This window comes from Garra rufa, chromosome 1, assembly GCF_049309525.1.
Source record: "Garra rufa chromosome 1, GarRuf1.0, whole genome shotgun sequence".
NCBI lineage: Eukaryota > Metazoa > Chordata > Actinopteri > Cypriniformes > Cyprinidae > Garra > Garra rufa.
Genome location: NC_133361.1, coordinates 87,812,355 through 87,830,405, shown reverse-complemented (window position 1 = coordinate 87,830,405; position 18,051 = coordinate 87,812,355). Strand labels below are relative to the sequence as shown.

The 18,051-nt window shown below is 39.0% G+C and overlaps 4 non-coding genes across 4 annotated transcripts; 2 read left to right on the top strand and 2 right to left on the bottom strand.

The window, feature by feature from the left end:
- Positions 1 to 2,151: 2,151 nt before the first annotated feature.
- trnas-gcu (transfer RNA serine (anticodon GCU)) lies at positions 2,152 to 2,233 on the bottom strand. Its single transcript has one exon. It is a non-coding gene; the product is annotated as a tRNA-Ser (tRNA).
- A 463-nt stretch (positions 2,234 to 2,696) lies between these two features.
- Positions 2,697 to 2,837, top strand: LOC141284386 (U4 spliceosomal RNA). Its single transcript, XR_012338416.1, has one exon. It is a non-coding gene; the product is annotated as a U4 spliceosomal RNA (small nuclear RNA).
- Positions 2,838 to 11,725: 8,888 nt separating this feature from the next.
- On the top strand, positions 11,726 to 11,866 carry LOC141283957 (U4 spliceosomal RNA). The gene has a single exon (XR_012338329.1). It is a non-coding gene; the product is annotated as a U4 spliceosomal RNA (small nuclear RNA).
- Positions 11,867 to 17,182: 5,316 nt separating this feature from the next.
- trnak-cuu (transfer RNA lysine (anticodon CUU)) lies at positions 17,183 to 17,255 on the bottom strand. The gene has a single exon. It is a non-coding gene; the product is annotated as a tRNA-Lys (tRNA).
- Positions 17,256 to 18,051: the final 796 nt, after the last annotated feature.

The window sequence follows — 18,051 nt, the reverse complement described above, 5'->3', positions numbered from 1 at the left end:
TTAGCAGAGGATGGTTTCGATCCATCGACCTCTGGGTTATGGGGCCAGCACGCTTCCGCTTCGCCACTCTGCTTGTCTTGATGTAGAGCCTGTGCACTGGTCTTTTCAACATAACATGATTCTTGCACAAATGTCTAACTTGTCTTGAAGCACTTGGACCTGTCATATGTTAACACTACCACTTGTTTTGTTTTCTCATTTGCCATGTATTATATGCTCTCTTTGCTTAGGTGAGCAATATAGTTGGCAGAACCTGCTGGATTACGATAAGAAGAGAGTGATGTTTGCTGCCAGACACCAGAGCAGGCTGGACACAGCTTCACTCCAGGGGTGGAGAGCGTGAAGAGGCATACATTCACCACCGCTGCCCCACTTGCCCAGTGGCCAGATTGTTGTCGCTTGATAGAGAAAAGAAAGAAAGGGGATAAAGTTTTATTTAAAAGTATAGTTTTGTTTTCTGTTCTTTAGCACTTGCAAAACATGCACAGAAGTCATTAATATTTTAAAGTTTTATTAATTTGTATTGTTCTGTTCTTTCTGTTCTTTTCACTTGCAGTTAATGCACAAGAGCCATGGACATTGGACAGTTTTATTTATATGTATAGTTCTGTTTTCTGTTCTTGAACTCTGTCATGGACAATAGAAAGTATTATTAAGAGATATTATTCTGTTTTTGCACATGCAACATAACTATAAGAAAAAAAATGTAAAAAAAATAAAAAAAGAATAATGAATAATTGGCTATGACTGATTGAAAAATAAAAGTTTGGTCATGATTAAATAACTCTTTTTGTATGTCTTTGTTATAGTATCATTTAACGGTTATAGGCCCTTTTAAAAATGTTGATAAATTTGGGGATTATTTAATAAATAAATTTATTATTTTTGTACTATAAGTTTTAGAACATAACTACAGCAGAAATATATTTAAAGTCCAAAAACTTTGAATAAGATATCAATAATCAGTAATATAAATCTAATAAAATATTATTTTTGTAATTTCAGAAATAATTTCATTCATTTGGACATCATTTATGTGATAATTACTGATAAATAAAACATTCAGTAAACACTTCAATGTATGGCAACACTAATATGAACTGGAAAGCTTGTGATCATCCTTACTCCCATATAAATGTACAGGAAAACAGAGAAAACATTTTTTTTTTCAGATAATTTATTGTAAATATACACTCCAAAAACAGTTCAAAGAGATAAAATTCCCTTTCATTTCTTTTCTCCTTATTTTTTCTCTCTTTTTTTCTTTCTTTTTCTCTTTTCCCCCTTCTTCCCCCTCCTTCCTTTTCCTCCCCCCCCTTAACAGACTATTGTTCCCCAGCTTTGGCGCAATCGGTTAGCGCGTTTGGCTGTTAACCGAAAGGTTGGTGGTTCGAGCCCACCCAGGGACGTGTGAAAAGCCGGAGTTTTGCACACGCGTCAGGTGTCCACTGACGCCTATGCCATTCTTAGGGTTGCGAGGCACAGCTTTCTCAGGGCGTTTATCTTGTGCACCTTCAATAAGCTGGCTTGTTTTAAAAGAATTCAGCGGCGGGTGTTTGGTGAACATTTTCACCAGCTCGAGTAGTTTGCTGTGGCATGTGGATGCCTTCTTTACCGATGATCTGTCTCTGGGGCTCATCTAGTTGACATAGTATCCGCTGACATTCGGCTGAAGGTGCTGATCCACCATCTGCTCTTGGTACGGACTGGAACCGGGGGACTGTAGTGACCATCAGATCGGAATACAGAATGGATCTGGTGGCTACGGTGACCTCAGAATAAGAAGAAACAGACTAATATTAATGTAGATGCAAAAGTTCCATGTTGCCACAAAGTCAATACCCCACCGGGATGACTTGAAATACAGTCAGCATCGGCAATTTTTGCCAATCTCTCTGGAGGCTTGTTGAGAAAGATAGTCTTGCTTCGTTTTGTTTCCTTTTATTGGCGTGGCTGGTTGTTGGTCCTCGTCAAAGAGGTGTCCACCGATCGTAGCGTGCCGGAGCCAGAAGACTTGTTGTTTTGTCAATATGTTCTCAAGACTTTGCGGCAGGTATCAATAAACTGAACTGAGTGTGTCAGATAGGGAAGACACACAAAAATTGCAGAGTGGGGTCCCCAGGAACTAGGATCACTGCTAAACGTACCGAACGACGAGGATGGGATTCGAACCCACGCGTGCAGAGCACAATGGATTAGCAGTCCATCGCCTTAACCACTCGGCCACCTCGTCATATTACGTGGCGCCTTTTATTTAGCACTCCCGATTCAGATCATCAGCTCATTAGTAGAGAACTCAAAGAACTGAACTGAGTGTGTTAGATAAGGTGGACACACAAAAAGTTCAGCATGGGGTCCCCAGGACCTAGATTAAGGTCCAGTGCTAAAGGAACCGAACGACAAGGATGGGATTAGCAGTCCATCGCCTTAACCACTCGGCCTCCCCGCCCCCTTGCTGACTGAGAGAGGCCATGCTGCGGACCTTTTCAGCTGCTGCTGCTGTGCTTTCAGCAGGCTGTTTTGAGCACAGAGGGAATAGTGAATGAGCCGTCTTTTACACACCTCTAATCTGTTCCGTAGAAACACGGTGCAGCAACCCGTGCCAGGAGACTGTTTGTGCGGCAGTTTAAAGCTTGCTACCACCTTGTCGGTTCACATCCACGTAGGTGCCTGAAAAGGTCACGACCGTCGCCGGCATTCTTTCGCGGAGGCAATATTGTAGCCTATGAGGTTTATCCGAGGCGCGATCATTGCTGGTTGAAAACTTTACCCAATACCCCGCCAGGATGACTTGAAATACAGTCAGCTTTGGCAATTTTTGCTAGCCTCTCTGGAGGCTTAGAGTATTGTTGAGAAAAAGTATCCTTGTTTCGTTTAGGTTTTGTTTTTCGTCAAAAAGGTGTCTGCTGATGATTGAGCGCCAGAGCCAGAAGGCTTGTTGTTTTGTAAATATGTCCTCAAGACGGGTATCATTAAACTGCAGCGCAATTACGGCTCACCGTTACCCATCGTAAACAGGTTGGGCCTGTCTGGTCCGGTGGGCTCTCAGTGGCGCTAAAGCTTCCAGTGCATGTCGAGCACAATGTATTAGCCTTCCACCGCCTTAACCGCTGGACCACCTCGTCATCTTGCGTGGTTTCTTTGTATAACACTCCTGAATCATGTGCATGTGGATGCCTTCTTCGTCTTTTGTTTCAGCCGCCGAGGGCCTGTTTTCCACTGAGGCCCTGCGTCAAACTCCCTATGAGACACAATCGAACGTTAGTAGTAACCTCCGATTACGGCCGAATGTGGATTCTGCTCGGACGACGGGGCACCGGTACATCCTTTGTAGCTTTGGCTTGTTAGCCAAACGCTACAGCAGTTTGCCATTTCCCATGAAATCATCCTTGATTTCCTTAAGAAAGGTGCCCCAAATTGGTGGAAAATCACATCTCAACCATACGCTGTCCAAAGCATTGACCCGCCTTCACGCGTCAAAACAGAACGTGTTGTTGGCCCGCACTGCTGGGTCAAACTGCGCTTCCCAAAAACAGATTGGGTCAAAACCGACAGAAGAAAACTCTAAGCCTGCTCTAAGCCCTACCCACGGGGAGGGCTCGACAGTCTCGCACAACGCGAGAGCCTCCGTTTCGCCTGTGTAATTTGGGGGCCGATGAAAACCGACCCGGTGAAGAAGGCCACGACCAGCACGGCTAGCTCAGTCGGTAGAGCATGAGACTCTTAATCTCAGGGTCGTGGGTTCGAGCCCCACGTTGGGCGGCTCAGTTGACTCTCTTTCTTCCCAAAAGGGTGGCGGCCTCCAGCGTGCCCATTCGCCGCGCAGGCTGAGCGGATTTTGCGAGCTCCGGAAACATCTTTCAAAACAGATGTCGCTGTTAGTGCGAGCGATTTTAATCCCTATCACTAACCCTAACCCTTTCTTTTACACCGGTGATCCGGCGGCAGCAAGTAGCAGCGGCTGTCTCTGTGGCGCTACCTGGAGCAGGATCGTCTGTTTCCATGGCCGTCTCCTCGTCCAATCGCCGATCTCGCCGTCCATTGTGAGAATGGATGAGAGCCAATCGAGTCGCTCGCCGTCCATTGTGAGAATGGACGAGAGCCAATCGCGTCGTTTGCCGTCCAATGTGAGAATGGACGAGGCGCCAATCGCATCGCACGCGCTCCATTGTTGAGAGCCAATCGCGTTGCCGAATGAGAATGGACGCAGCCACCCACCGCGCTTAGCTTCATTCTAATTCATGTAAAAAATCAGACGAACGGAACATCTAATAACTTTTCAAAGTAAGTAATGCATGTTTGCTTCTTTCTTCATATGTGTTTACAGTGTTCTCAATTGTTAACTCGTTACGTTTTCGTCCGTCGTTCATCCGTTTTTGTGTGTTCATAAACTTTTGACTCGCGACTTGTGAATGAAACAATCTTAGTTTGCCTCTAATCTTCCTTATTAAACTCCATTTACACGTTCTGAAGTTCAATTTAAATGAAAAAAAAAAACGTGTTTCAGCTGTAAGTGTAGTCATTCTTTATGACAATTTACCGTGTTTTTACTATAGTGAATCGTAGTAACCATGTTGTGTTTTTGGCTGATCTATTACAACTGTATGAACACAGTCTTACTATAAATTAAAATCCGAATGAACAAAACAAACAAAACCCATTTTCCTTGTGTTTATCTTTATTTACCATGGTTTTACTATAGTGAGAGTGTAGTAATCATGTTTTGTTTTCATGAATTGCCTATAATCTCTCATTTTAAACACAGTTTGCCTGTAATCTTACTCATTAAACTAAATTTACTCGTTCTGAAGTTGGATTTATTTTTCAGCTGTAAATGGTCATTCCTTATGACAATTCACCATGTTATTACCATAGTGAAAGCCTAGTTGTGTTTTTGGCTGATCGATTACAACTGTATGAACACAGTCTTACTATAAATTAAAATCTGAATGAACAAAAAAACGTTATGCTTGTGTTCATTGTCATTTACCATGGTTTTACTATAGTGAAAGTGTAGTAATCATGTTTTCTTTTCATGCCTTGCCTATAATATCACATATTAAACACAGTTTGCCTGTAATCTTACTTATTAAACTCAATATAAACAGTCTTACTATGAATAAAATCGTGAATGAAAAAATCACCATGGTTTTACTAATGTGAAAGTGAAATGATCATGTTTGGTTTTCATGACTTGCCTAAAATCTCTCATATAAAACACCATTTGCCTGTAATTTTGCATAATAAACACATGTATTCTTTTTTTTCAGTTTGATTAGGATTTAAAAAATGTTTTGTTGTAGAAATTGTCATTTCTAATTAAAATGTAGTGTGATTTTGCTATGTGTGACTGTAGTAATCAAGTTTTGTGTTTGCAGATGGATTACCATTTGTATAAACACAGATGCAAGTGCTACAAATAATAATTAAAATGAAAACGCAATGTTATATAGACATAAAGGGAGGGTAACACTTTATTTAACATTGTCATTAATACACGCTATATGTAGTTACTATAGCAATAACAGTAAATTATAAATAATTGGATGCAACTAATTATAAACCAAACAAAACACTAGTCTTACCCCTATAGTAACTGCATATGGTAATTTAATATTCAAATACTTATATGCATAATTGTAGTTTAACACCTTTGAATAAAGTGTAACCTTATTTTGCTTTATTAGTAATAAAATAATGTTTTATTGTTGTAATGGGTGCCATGATTTAGTTAGCTTGAATAGATATGATTGTATCATTATAAATAAATTAAAAACATTTGTGTAGTTGTCCAATACTTGCAAAAATACACATTACTAACTATTATTTTCCTATTATATTTAGATGAGCACTAAGCCAAAGAGCCACAAGGTCATGGGTGATGGCGAGTGGATGGCCAGGTTGAGGGCTTTTGCCAGCTCTGGGGTTTGTCCGTTTGGAGGCAACAGACCAGCACCACGGCAGCGGAAGTGGTACGACCTCTACCAGAAGGTAAAGTTACCTGTATCTGATTGTAGAATATGTATGTGTACATTATTTGTCAAACATTTTTACACATTTAATGTTTTTGAAAGAAGTGACTTTTTAAGTCTGCATTTATTTGATCAAAAATACTGAAAAAAAAAACAGCAAAATAGCTTGTACTGCATATTTGTATTTATTTTTTTATTTTTTAAATGAAAACTGATATGTTTTGCAGAATTCATTGATGAATAAAAAGTTAAAAGAACTGCATTAATTTCTCTAAAAAAAAAACTTTTGAACAGTCCTGTATATCGTTAAAGAAGATTTTCTATTTGATTTCTAATGCTGTTCTTTATTGAACTTTTTATTCTTCAATGAATCCTGAAAAAAGTATCACAGATTACATTAAAAAATACATTAAGCAGCACAACTGTGACCAACATTAGCTAATTAGCTAATTAGAATGATTTCTAAAATGATAGTTAAATATTCAGCGTTGATGACAGAAATAATTTAAATTTAAAGTTTATGGAACTATACATTTAAACTGTAATGACATTTTACAATATTACTGATGTTTTCTTTATTTTTATCAAATAAATGCAGGATCGATGAGCATAAGGCACTTCTTTCAAAAAACATAAAAAATAGTAATGTGTCCAAACTTTTGACTGATCCTGTATTTGTGTTTCCTTTTATTAAATTTTGTTTTGGTTTTTTATAGGAGAACTGCTTGGTGTTGACTACTTCCTGAGTCAGACTGGACAGCCCCTGGTAGTGGACCCTGACTCAGAAGAGACAGAGAACATGCTGGAGGATGTGGATGAAGGCGAGGGCTTCAGGGAGGACCAAACACTTGACATTACTGAGTCAAGTCTTACCGATGACCCAAGCTTCTCTCTGTCCTCCACTCAGCCTGATGCCTCCTTCACGCCAGGTGCCTCAGCATCTCCTGACAAGTCTGTGGTATGTAAATATATTGTTGTATGCATGTATGTAATTGTGTTTCATGTAATATTGTTACATTTCTAGGAAAATATATATTTATATGTTTGTTTATTTTGTTCCACTTCACTGTACTCATAATGTTGTTCATTTCTGTTTTTTTATCTTTATATTTTTTCTCCCAGGCTTTGGATAGTGCTGGTGTGCTGGACAAAGTGGACAGCCTTTTGGAGTATCTTGTGGAGCTCAGGAATCAGCCATCTTTGTCTCTCACCAACCAGCAGGTCAGTTTCTCTACTTTTTCTTCTTGACCTGTCATATGTTAACACTACCACTTGTTTTGTTTTCTCATTTGCCATGTATTATATGCTCTCTCTGCTTAGGTGAGCAATATAGTTGGCAGAACCTGCTGGATTACGATAAGAAGAGAGTGGTGTTTGCTGCCAGACACCAGAGCAGGCTGGACACAGGTTCACTCCAGGGGTGAAGAGCGTGAAGAGGCATACATTCACCACCACTGCCCCACTTGCCCAGTGGCCAGATTGTTGTCGCCTGATAGAGACCATTTCAAGCCCTGTGCCTTCCATAAGAGTCCAAAAAATAAAGGGGATAAAGTTTTATTTATGTGTATTGTTTTCTGCTTTCTGTTCTTTAGCACTTTCAAAACATGCACAGGAGTCATTAATATTTTAAAGTTTTATTCATTTGTATTGTTCTGTGCTTTCTGTTCTTTTGCACTTGCAGTTAATGCACAAGAGCCATGGACATTGGACGGTTTTATTTATATGTATAGTTCTGTTTTCTGTTCTTTTGCACTTGCAAAAAATGCACAGGAGTCATGGACAATAGAAAGTATTATTAAGAGATATTATTCTGTTTTCTGCACATGCAACATAACTATAAGAATAAAAATGTAAAAAAAAAAAAAAAAAGAATAATGAATAATTGGCTATGACTGATTGAAAAATAAAAGTTTGGTCATGATTAAATAACTCTTTTTGTATGTCTTTGTTACAGTATCATTTAACGGCTACAGGCCCTTTTAAAAATGTTGATAAATTTGGGGATGATTTAATAAATAAATTTACAATTTTTTGTACTATAAGTTTTAGAACATAACTACAGCAGAAATATATTTAAAGTGCAAAAACTTTGAATAAGATATCAATAATCAGTAATATAAATCTAATAAAATATTATTTTTGTAATTTCAGAAATAATTTCATTCATTTGGACATCATTTATGTGATAATTACTGATAAATAAAACATTCAGTAAACACTTCAATGTATGGCAACACTAATATGAACTGGAAAGCTTGTGATCATCCTTACTCCCATATAAATGTACAGGAAAATAGAGAAAACATTTTTTTTCAGATAATTTATTGTAAATATACACTCCAAAAACAGTTCAAAGAGATAAAATTCCCTTTCATTTCTTTTCTCCTCATTTTTTCCTTTTTTCTCTCTCTTTTCTTTCTTTTTCTCTTTTCCCCCTTCTTCCCCCTCCTTCCTTTTCTTCCCCCCCCTTAACAGACTATTGTTCCCCAGCTTTGGCGCAATCGGTTAGCGCGTTCGGCTGTTAACCGAAAGGTTGGTGGTTCGAGCCCACCCAGGGACGTGTGAAAAGCTGGAGTTTTGCACGCGCGTCAGGTGTCCACTGACGCCTATGCCATTCTTAGGGTTGCGAGGCACAGCTTTCTCAGGGCGTTTATCTTGTGCACCTTCAATAAGCTGGCTTGTTTTAAAAGAATTCAGCGGCGGGTGTTTGGTGAACATTTTCACCAGCTCGAGTAGTTTGCTGTGGCATGTGGATGCCTTCTTTACCGATGATCTGTCTCTGGGGCTCATCTAGTTGACATAGTATCCGCTGACATTCGGCTGAAGGTGCTGATCCACCATCTGCTCTTGGTACGGACTGGAACCGGGGGACTGTAGTGACCATCAGATCGGAATACAGAATGGATCTGGTGGCTACGGTGACCTCAGAATAAGAAGAAACAGACTAATATTAATGTAGATGCAAAAGTTCCATGTTGCCACAAAGTCAATACCCCACCGGGATGACTTGAAATACAGTCAGCATCGGCAATTTTTGCCAATCTCTCTGGAGGCTTGTTGAGAAAGATAGTCTTGCTTCGTTTTGTTTCCTTTTATTGGCGTGGCTGGTTGTTGGTCCTCGTCAAAGAGGTGTCCACCGATCGTAGCGTGCCGGAGCCAGAAGACTTGTTGTTTTGTCAATATGTTCTCAAGACTTTGCGGCAGGTATCAATAAACTGAACTGAGTGTGTCAGATAGGGAAGACACACAAAAATTGCAGAGTGGGGTCCCCAGGAACTAGGATCACTGCTAAACGTACCGAACGACAAGGATGGGATTCGAACCCACGCGTGCAGAGCACAATGGATTAGCAGTCCATCGCCTTAACCACTCGGCCACCTCGTCATATTACGTGGCGCCTTTTATTTAGCACTCCCGATTCAGATCATCAGCTCATTAGTAGAGAACTCAAAGAACTGAACTGAGTGTGTTAGATAAGGAGGACACACAAAAAGTTCAGCATGGGGTCCCCAGGACCTAGATTAAGGTCCAGTGCTAAAGGAACCGAACGACAAGGATGGGATTAGCAGTCCATCGCCTTAACCCTCTGGGGACTGAGGGTGTTTTTGGGCCCTGAAAAAGTTTTGACATGCCCTGACATTTGTGCTTTTTTCAGTATCTTAAAAACATATGAATGGCCCAAATCTGATTATATTGTAATCAGCACAATTTGGGCTACAATAATATGTAAGCAACATGAATGTACATGTTGGTGTTTTTTAGAAAACAACGTTTATGCGTGCTTAGTGAAAAACAAAATTTTTGAAGTCACTGAAATAAAGTCATGAAACACATACAGAATATTTGTTCACAAGACTTTGAGAACTGGATGTGTTAGGCTAGAGTTTTTTCTATCAAATGATGTGAAAATCATCTCGTTCACTTGTTTACACAAAACAGTATATTGATTTAAATTTTTGAAGACACTTTTTGTTTAGAATGGCTGTATGCGAAGAAGGCGTGAATGATCATGAATAATGCTGTGATTCACACCTGAGAAGACAAAGACCTGCATAATGAGCCGCATAATTAGTTATTCAGTCAGATGACTGAGAGGAACAAAGGAATGAATGAAGGAGGAATATAAGGACAAAATATGTTTGTAGCTTATTTTGAATAGATTTATTTATCAAGAAAAATAACTTGAGATTCACTTGTGAACTTCTTTAACATCTGAAGATGGTACAGTGCTCTCAGGAAAACAGTTTGAGGAGACTCAAGTAAATGTCAGCAGGATTCATGTGTTGAGCAGGTTTACAATCACTAAAAACAACAAAACAAAACATCTGTGAGCATGTTAATATCAACAGCATCATACTATTTATTTATATATATATTATGATTTTGTAGTCATAGACCCACGCATTTTGTACAACAGTAAAAAGGACATTTTATATCTGAGAAACTAATAAAAATTGTTTATCGTGTTAAACATCCATTCGAGAACACAGTATTAATACATATTGTCAAAACATACACTAAGTGTAAACCCTCATATTACATCCTACTGTTGTAAGATACATTAATAACTAAATAAATAATTATGATCTTATAGTCAAACATAAGCATGCTTTGTGTGAATACAAAGAAACTAGGCTATATTATAACTGTTAAGCTTAAATGTGAACACTATAACCTTTATATTGCATCATTCTTTATTGAACAGACTATTAAAAACATACTGGAATCGTGAGTCCTTTAGATGCAGTGAAATGAAACGTACTTTATAATGTTTCACTTGCTGTAGTCAGGAATTATAGTTGGCAAAAAGTCTTAACTGGTAAAATGTTTGCACATTCTGTCACAGTAACAACTAAGTAGGCTAATAAGAGAAAAAAAAACTTACTCATGTCTTCTGAAGTACGTTTTATTCCTGACAGAGTCTTCTTCCAGAAATGACTAACTTGAACGAAGTTTCTCCTTTGTTTACCGTGATGTGGGCGTCTACTTTTGGCGCGGCGCCCTCACGTGGACGATTTGAATATGAATAGCGAACAGCTCGTGGGCGTGATCTAATTATAAAATAATGAAGCAGACCGGAGAGACTGGACATCGTGTTGGTTTCATATTGATTATTTTATCACAGGATATTTGTTTTCGGTAAAATTTACTTCGTTTAAAAGTATACATATCAAGCTTTGTCTAGACATATTGCTCATGTCTCTGTGTTGTATATTGGCTGAGTTATAGTCTATTTTACTGACGGCTTTCTGAATGAAGATCACGGAGATCAACGCGGCAGACAGCACACCCTTTTTGTTTTCTTTATTTTGCAAAATCACAATGTTTTTTTGATTTTGTGAGTATATACAAATAAAAGTAGACCCTTTACAGATTCGATTGATGTACTGCTTTTATCTGTACAATCAGAAATGACAAAGTAATTAAAGTTCCTTTTGGGAAACTGCCTCAAAACGCCCCAGGGCGTTTTTCGTCCCCAGGGGGTTAACCACTCGGCCCCCCCGCCCCCTTGCTGACTGAGAGAGGCCATGCTGCGGACCTTTTCAGCTGCTGCTGCTGTGCTTTCAGCAGGCTGTTTTGAGCACAGAGGGAATAGTGAATGAGCCGTCTTTTACACACCTCTAATCTGTTCCGTAGAAACACGGTGCAGCAACCCGTGCCAGGAGACTGTTTGTGCGGCAGTTTAAAGCTTGCTACCACCTTGTCGGTTCACATCCACGTAGGTGCCTGAAAAGGTCACGACCGTCGCCGGCATTCTTTCGCAGAGGCAATATTGTAGCCTATGAGGTTCATCCGAGGCGCGATCATTGCTGGTTGAAAACTTTACCCAATACCCCGCCAGGATGACTTGAAATACAGTCAGCTTTGGCAATTTTTGCTAGCCTCTCTGGAGGCTTAGAGTATTGTTGAGAAAAAGTATCCTTGTTTCGTTTAGGTTTTGTTTCTCGTCAAAAAGGTGTCTGCTGATGATTGAGCGCCAGAGCCAGAAGGCTTGTTGTTTTGTAAATATGTCCTCAAGACGGGTATCATTAAACTGCAGCGCAATTACGGCTCACCGTTACCCATCGTAAACAGGTTGGGCCTGTCTGGTCCGGTGGGCTCTCAGTGGCGCTAAAGCTTCCAGTGCATGTCGAGCACAATGTATTAGCCTTCCACCGCCTTAACCGCTGGACCACCTCGTCATCTTGCGTGGTTTCTTTGTATAACACTCCTGAATCATGTGCATGTGGATGCCTTCTTCGTCTTTTGTTTCAGCCGCCGAGGGCCTGTTTTCCACTGAGGCCCTGCGTCAAACTCCCTATGAGACACAATCGAACGTTAGTAGTAACCTCCGATTACGGCCGAATGTGGATTCTGCTCGGACGACGGGGCACCGGTACATCCTTTGTAGCTTTGGCTTGTTAGCCAAACGCTACAGCAGTTTGCCATTTCCCATGAAATCATCCTTGATTTCCTTAAGAAAGGTGCCCCAAATTGGTGGAAAATCACATCTCAACCATACGCTGTCCAAAGCATTGACCCGCCTTCACGCGTCAAAACAGAACGTGTTGTTGGCCCGCACTGCTGGGTCAAACTGCGCTTCCCAAAAACAGATTAGGTCAAAACCGACAGAAGAAAACTCTAAGCCTGCTCTAAGCCCTACCCACGGGGAGGGCTCGACAGTCTCGCACAACGCGAGAGCCTCCGTTTCGCCTGTGTAATTTGGGGGCTGATGAAAACTGGGTCCGACCCGGTGAAGAAGCCCACGACCAGCCCGGCTAGCTCAGTCGGTAGAGCATGAGACTCTTAACCTCAGGGTCGTGGGTTCGAGCCCCACGTTGGGTGGCTCAGTTGACTCTCTTTCTTCCCAAAAGGGTGGCGGGCTCCAGCGTGCCCATTCGCCGCGCAGGCTGAGCGGATTTTGCGAGCTCCGGAAACATCTTTCAAAACAGATGTCGCTGTTAGTGCGAGCGATTTTAATCCCTATCACTAACCCTAACCCTTTCTTTTACACCGGTGATCCGGCGGCAGCAAGCAGCAGCGGCTGTCTCTGTGGCGCTACCTGGAGCAGGATCGTCTGTTTCTGCGGCCGTCTCCTCGTCCAATCGCCGATCTCGCAAAATGTAAATGTAGTCATTCTTTATGACAATTTACCGTGTTTTTACTGTAATGAATCGTAGTAACCATGTTGTGTTTTTGGCTGATCGATTACAACTGTATGAACACAGTCTTACTATAAATTAAAATCCGAATGAATAAAACAAACAAAACCCATTTTCCTTGTGTTTATCTTTATTTACCATGGTTTTACTATAGTGAGAGTGTAGTAATCATGTTTTGTTTTCATGAATTGCCTATAATCTCTCATTTTAAACACTGTTTGCCTGTAATCTTACTCATTAAACTAAATTTACTCGTTCTGAAGTTGGATTTATTTTTCAGCTGTAAATGGTCATTCCTTATGACAATTCACCATGTTATTACCATAGTGAAAGCCTAGTTGTGTTTTTGGCTGATCGATTACAACTGTATGAACACAGTCTTACTATAAATTAAAATCTGAATGAACAAAAAAACGTTGTGCTTGTGTTCATTGTCATTTACCATGGTTTTACTATAGTGAAAGTGTAGTAATCATGTTTTCTTTTCATGCCTTGCCTATAATATCACATATTAAACACAGTTTGCCTGTAATCTTACTTATTAAACTCAATATAAACAGTCTTACTATGAATTAAATCGTGAATGAAAAAATCACCATGGTTTTACTAATGTGAAAGTGAAATGATCATGTTTGGTTTTCATGACTTGCCTAAAATCTCTCATATAAAACACCATTTGCCTGTAATTTTGCATAATAAACATGTATTCTTTTTTTTCAGTTTGATTAGGATTTAAAAAATGTTTTGTTGTAGAAATTGTCATTTCTAATTAAAATGTAATTTGATTTTGCTATGTGTGACTGTAGTAATCAAGTTTTGAGTTTGCAGATGGATTACCATTTGTATAAACACAGATAAAAGTGCTACAAATAATAATTAAAATGAAAACGCAATGTTATATAGACATAAAGGGAGGGTAACACTTTATTTTACATTGTCATTAATACATGCTATATGTAGTTACTATAGCAATAACAGTAAATTATGAATAATTGGATGCAACTAATTATAAACCAAACAAAACACTAGTCTTATCCCTATAGTAACTGCATATGGTAATTTAATATTCAAATACTTATATGCATAATTGTAGTTTGACACCTTTGAAAGTGTAACCTTATTTTGCTTTATTAGTAATAAAATAATGTTTTATTGTTGTAATGGGTGCCATTATTTAGTCAGCTTGAATAGATATGATTGTATCATTATAAATAAATTAAAAACATTTGTGTAGTTGTCCAATACTTGCAAAAATACACATTACTAACTATTATTTCCCTATTATATTTAGATGAGCACAAAGCCAAAGAGCCACAAGGTCATGGGTGTTGGCGAGTGGATGGCCAGGTTGAGGACTTTTGCCAGCTCTGGGGTTTGTCCGTCTGGAGGCAACAGACCAGCACCACGGCAGCGGAAGTGGCACAACCTCTACCAGAAGGTAAAGTTACCTGTATCTCATTGTAGAATATGAATGTGTACATTATTTGTCAAACATTTTTACACGTGACTGTGTTTAATGTTTTTGAAAGAAGTGACTTTTTAAGTCTGCATTTATTTGATCAAAAATACTGGAAAAAACAGCTAAATAGCTTGTACTGCATATTTGTATTTATTTTTTTATTTTTTAAATAAAAAAAAATATGTTTTGCAGAATTCATTGATGAATAAAAAGTTAAAAGAACAGCATTAATTTCTCTAAAAAAAAAAACTTTTGAACAGTCCTGTATATCGTTTAAGAAGATTTTCTATTTGATTTCTAATGCTGTTCTTTATTGAACTTTTTATTCTTCAATGAATCCTGAAAAAAGTATCACAGATTACATTAAAAAATACATTAAGCAGCACAACTGTGACCAACATTGGTCATAAATTAAATTCTAAAATGATAGCTAAATATTCAGCGTTGATGACAGAAATAATTTAAATTTAAAGTTTATGGAACTATAAATTTAAACTGTAATGACATTTTACAATATTACTGATGTTTTCTTTATTTTGATCAAATAAATGCAGGATCGATGAGCATAAGGCACTTCTTTCAAAAAACATTAAAAATATTAATGTGTCCAAACTTTTGACTGATCCTGTATTTGTGTTTCCTTTTATTAAATTTTGTTTTGGTTTTTTATAGGAGAACTGCTTGGTGTTGACTACTTCCTGAGTCAGACTGGACAGCCCCTGGTAGTGGACCCTGACTCAGAAGAGACAGAGAACATGCTGGAGGATGTGGATGAAGGCGAGGATGAAGAAGACGAGGGCTTCAGGGAGGACCAAACACTTGACATTACTGAGTCGAGTCTTACTGATGACCCAAGCTTCTCTCTGTCCTCCACCCAGCCTGATGCCTCCTTCACACCAGGTGCCTCAGCATCTCCTGACGAGTCTGTGGTATGTAAATGTCTCATTTAATGTATGTATGTAATTATGTTTTATGTAATACTGTAACATTTCTAGGAAAATATATATTTATATGTTTGTTTATTTTGTTCCACTTCACTGTACTCATAATGTTGTTCATTTCTGTTTTTTTTTTTTTCTTTATTTTTTTTCCCCCAGGCTTTGGATAGTGCTGGTGTGCTGGACAAAGTGGACAGCCTTGTGGAGTATCTTGTGGAGCTCAGGAATCAGCCATCTCTGGCTCTCACCAACCAGCAGGTCAGTTTCTCTGCTTTTTCTTCTTGACCTGTCATATGTTAACACTACCACTTGTTTTGTTTTCTCATTTGCCTTGTATTATATGCTCTCTCTGCTTAGGTGGGCAATATAGTTGGCAGAACCTGCTGGATTACGATAAGAAGAGAGTGATGTTTGCTGCCAGACACCAGAGCAGGCTGGACACAGGTTCACTCCAGGAGTGGAGAGCGTGAAGAGGCATACATTCACCACCACTGCCCCACTTGCCCAGTGGCCAGATTGTTGTCGCCTGATAGAGACCATTTCAAGCCCTGTGCCTTCCATAAGAGTCCAAAAAAAGGGGATAAAGTTTTATTTATGTGTATTGTTTTCTGCTTTCTGTTCTTTTGCACTTGAATGCACTAGTGCCATGGACATTAAGACAGTTTTATTTAATAGTATAGTTTTGTTTTCTGTTCTTTAGCACTTTCAAAACATGCACAGGAGTCATTAATATTTTAAAGTTTTATTCATTTGTATTGTTATGTGCTTTCTGTTCTTTTCACATGCAGTTAATGCACAAGAGCCATGGACATTGGACGGTTTTATTTATATGTATAGTTCTGTTTTCTGTTCTTTTGCACTTGCAAAGAATGCACAGGAGTCATGGACAATAGAAAGTATTATTAAGAGGTATTATTCGGTGTTCTGCACATGCAACATAACTATAAGAATAAAAATGTAAAAAAAAAAAAGATTAATGAATAATTGGCTATGACTGATTGAAAAATAAAAGTTTGGTCATGATTAAATCACTCTTTTTGTATGTCTCTGTTACAGTATCATTAAACGGTTATAGGCCCTTTTAAAAATGTTGATAAATTTGGGGATTATTTCATAAATAAATTGACTATTTTTTGTACTATAAGTTTTAGAACATAACTACAGCAGAAATATATTTAAACTAAAAGTGCAAAAACTCAGAACTGTGAATAAAATATCAATAATCAGTAATATAAATCTAATAAAGTATTAATTTGTCATTTCAGAAATTATTTCATCCATTTGGACATCATTTATGTGATAATTACTGATAAATAAATCATTCAGTAAACACTTTAATGTATGGCAACAGTGTAATATGAACTTGGAAGTTTGTGATAATCCTTACTCCCATATAAATGTACAGGGAAATAGAGAAAACATTTTTTTTCAGATAATTTATTGTAAATATACACTCCAAAAGCATTGCTTTGAAGGAGATAAAATTTCCTTTCATTTCTTTTCTCCTCATTTTTTTCCTTTTTTCTTTCTTTTTCTCTTTTTCCCCCCTTCTTCCTCCTCCTTCCTTTTCTTCCCCCCCCCTTAACAGACTATTGTTCCCCAGCTTTGGCGCTACCTGGAGCAGGATCGTCTGTTTCCAATCGCCGATCTCGCAGGTTGAGTCAACAGAGGCGCCCAACGTGGGGCTCGAACCCACGACCCTGAGATTAAGAGTCTCATGCTCTACCGACTGAGCTAGCCGGGCTGGTTGTGGTTTCCCTCACCGGGTCGGAGGCAGTTTTCATCGGCTCCCAAATGACACAGGCGAAACGGAGGCTCTCGCGTCGTGCGAGACTGTCGAGCCGTCCCGTGGGTAGTGCTTAGAGCAGGCTTAGAGTTTTCTTCTGTCAGTTTTGACCCAATCTGTTTTTGGGAAGCGCAGTTTGACCCAGCAGTGCAGGCCAACAACATGTTCTGTCTTGCCGCGTGAAGGCGGTTCAATGCTTTGGACAGCGTATGGTTGAGATGTGATTTTCCACCAATTTGGGGCACCTTTCTTATGGAAATCAAGGATAAATCTATATAAGGATAAGGATAAATCTTCTATTTTTCGGTGGTCTTTTGAGAACACTAGATTTATATGTCAATTCCAACATAACACCGACTGTTACGCAACAGTCCCGGGAACGTTAATAGTTACGCCTCCAACATTTGCATCGCCCAATCATCGGTAACGTCAGTACATCAGTAAAACAAGGCAAGCCACTGAAGGGACACGGTTAGCTTAATCCTAGCACTAGCCTGTGCTACAGAGAGATGACTGTGCTGATGATGGTGAATGATGGAGAAATAACTGCTCTGATGATGGCGAATGATTTACAGATCCAGAGTATCACCGAGAAGCAGCTGAACTTGTGTGGTAAGAAGAGCTCCCTCTGCATTATAACTTTACACAGAGCACATGGATCACAGTAATGAGACTAAAATGTCTGTGATTCAAAACGGCAGATTCAACAAACCACATATTAAAAGCGGCTAGTGCTCCTAATTAAATATATATT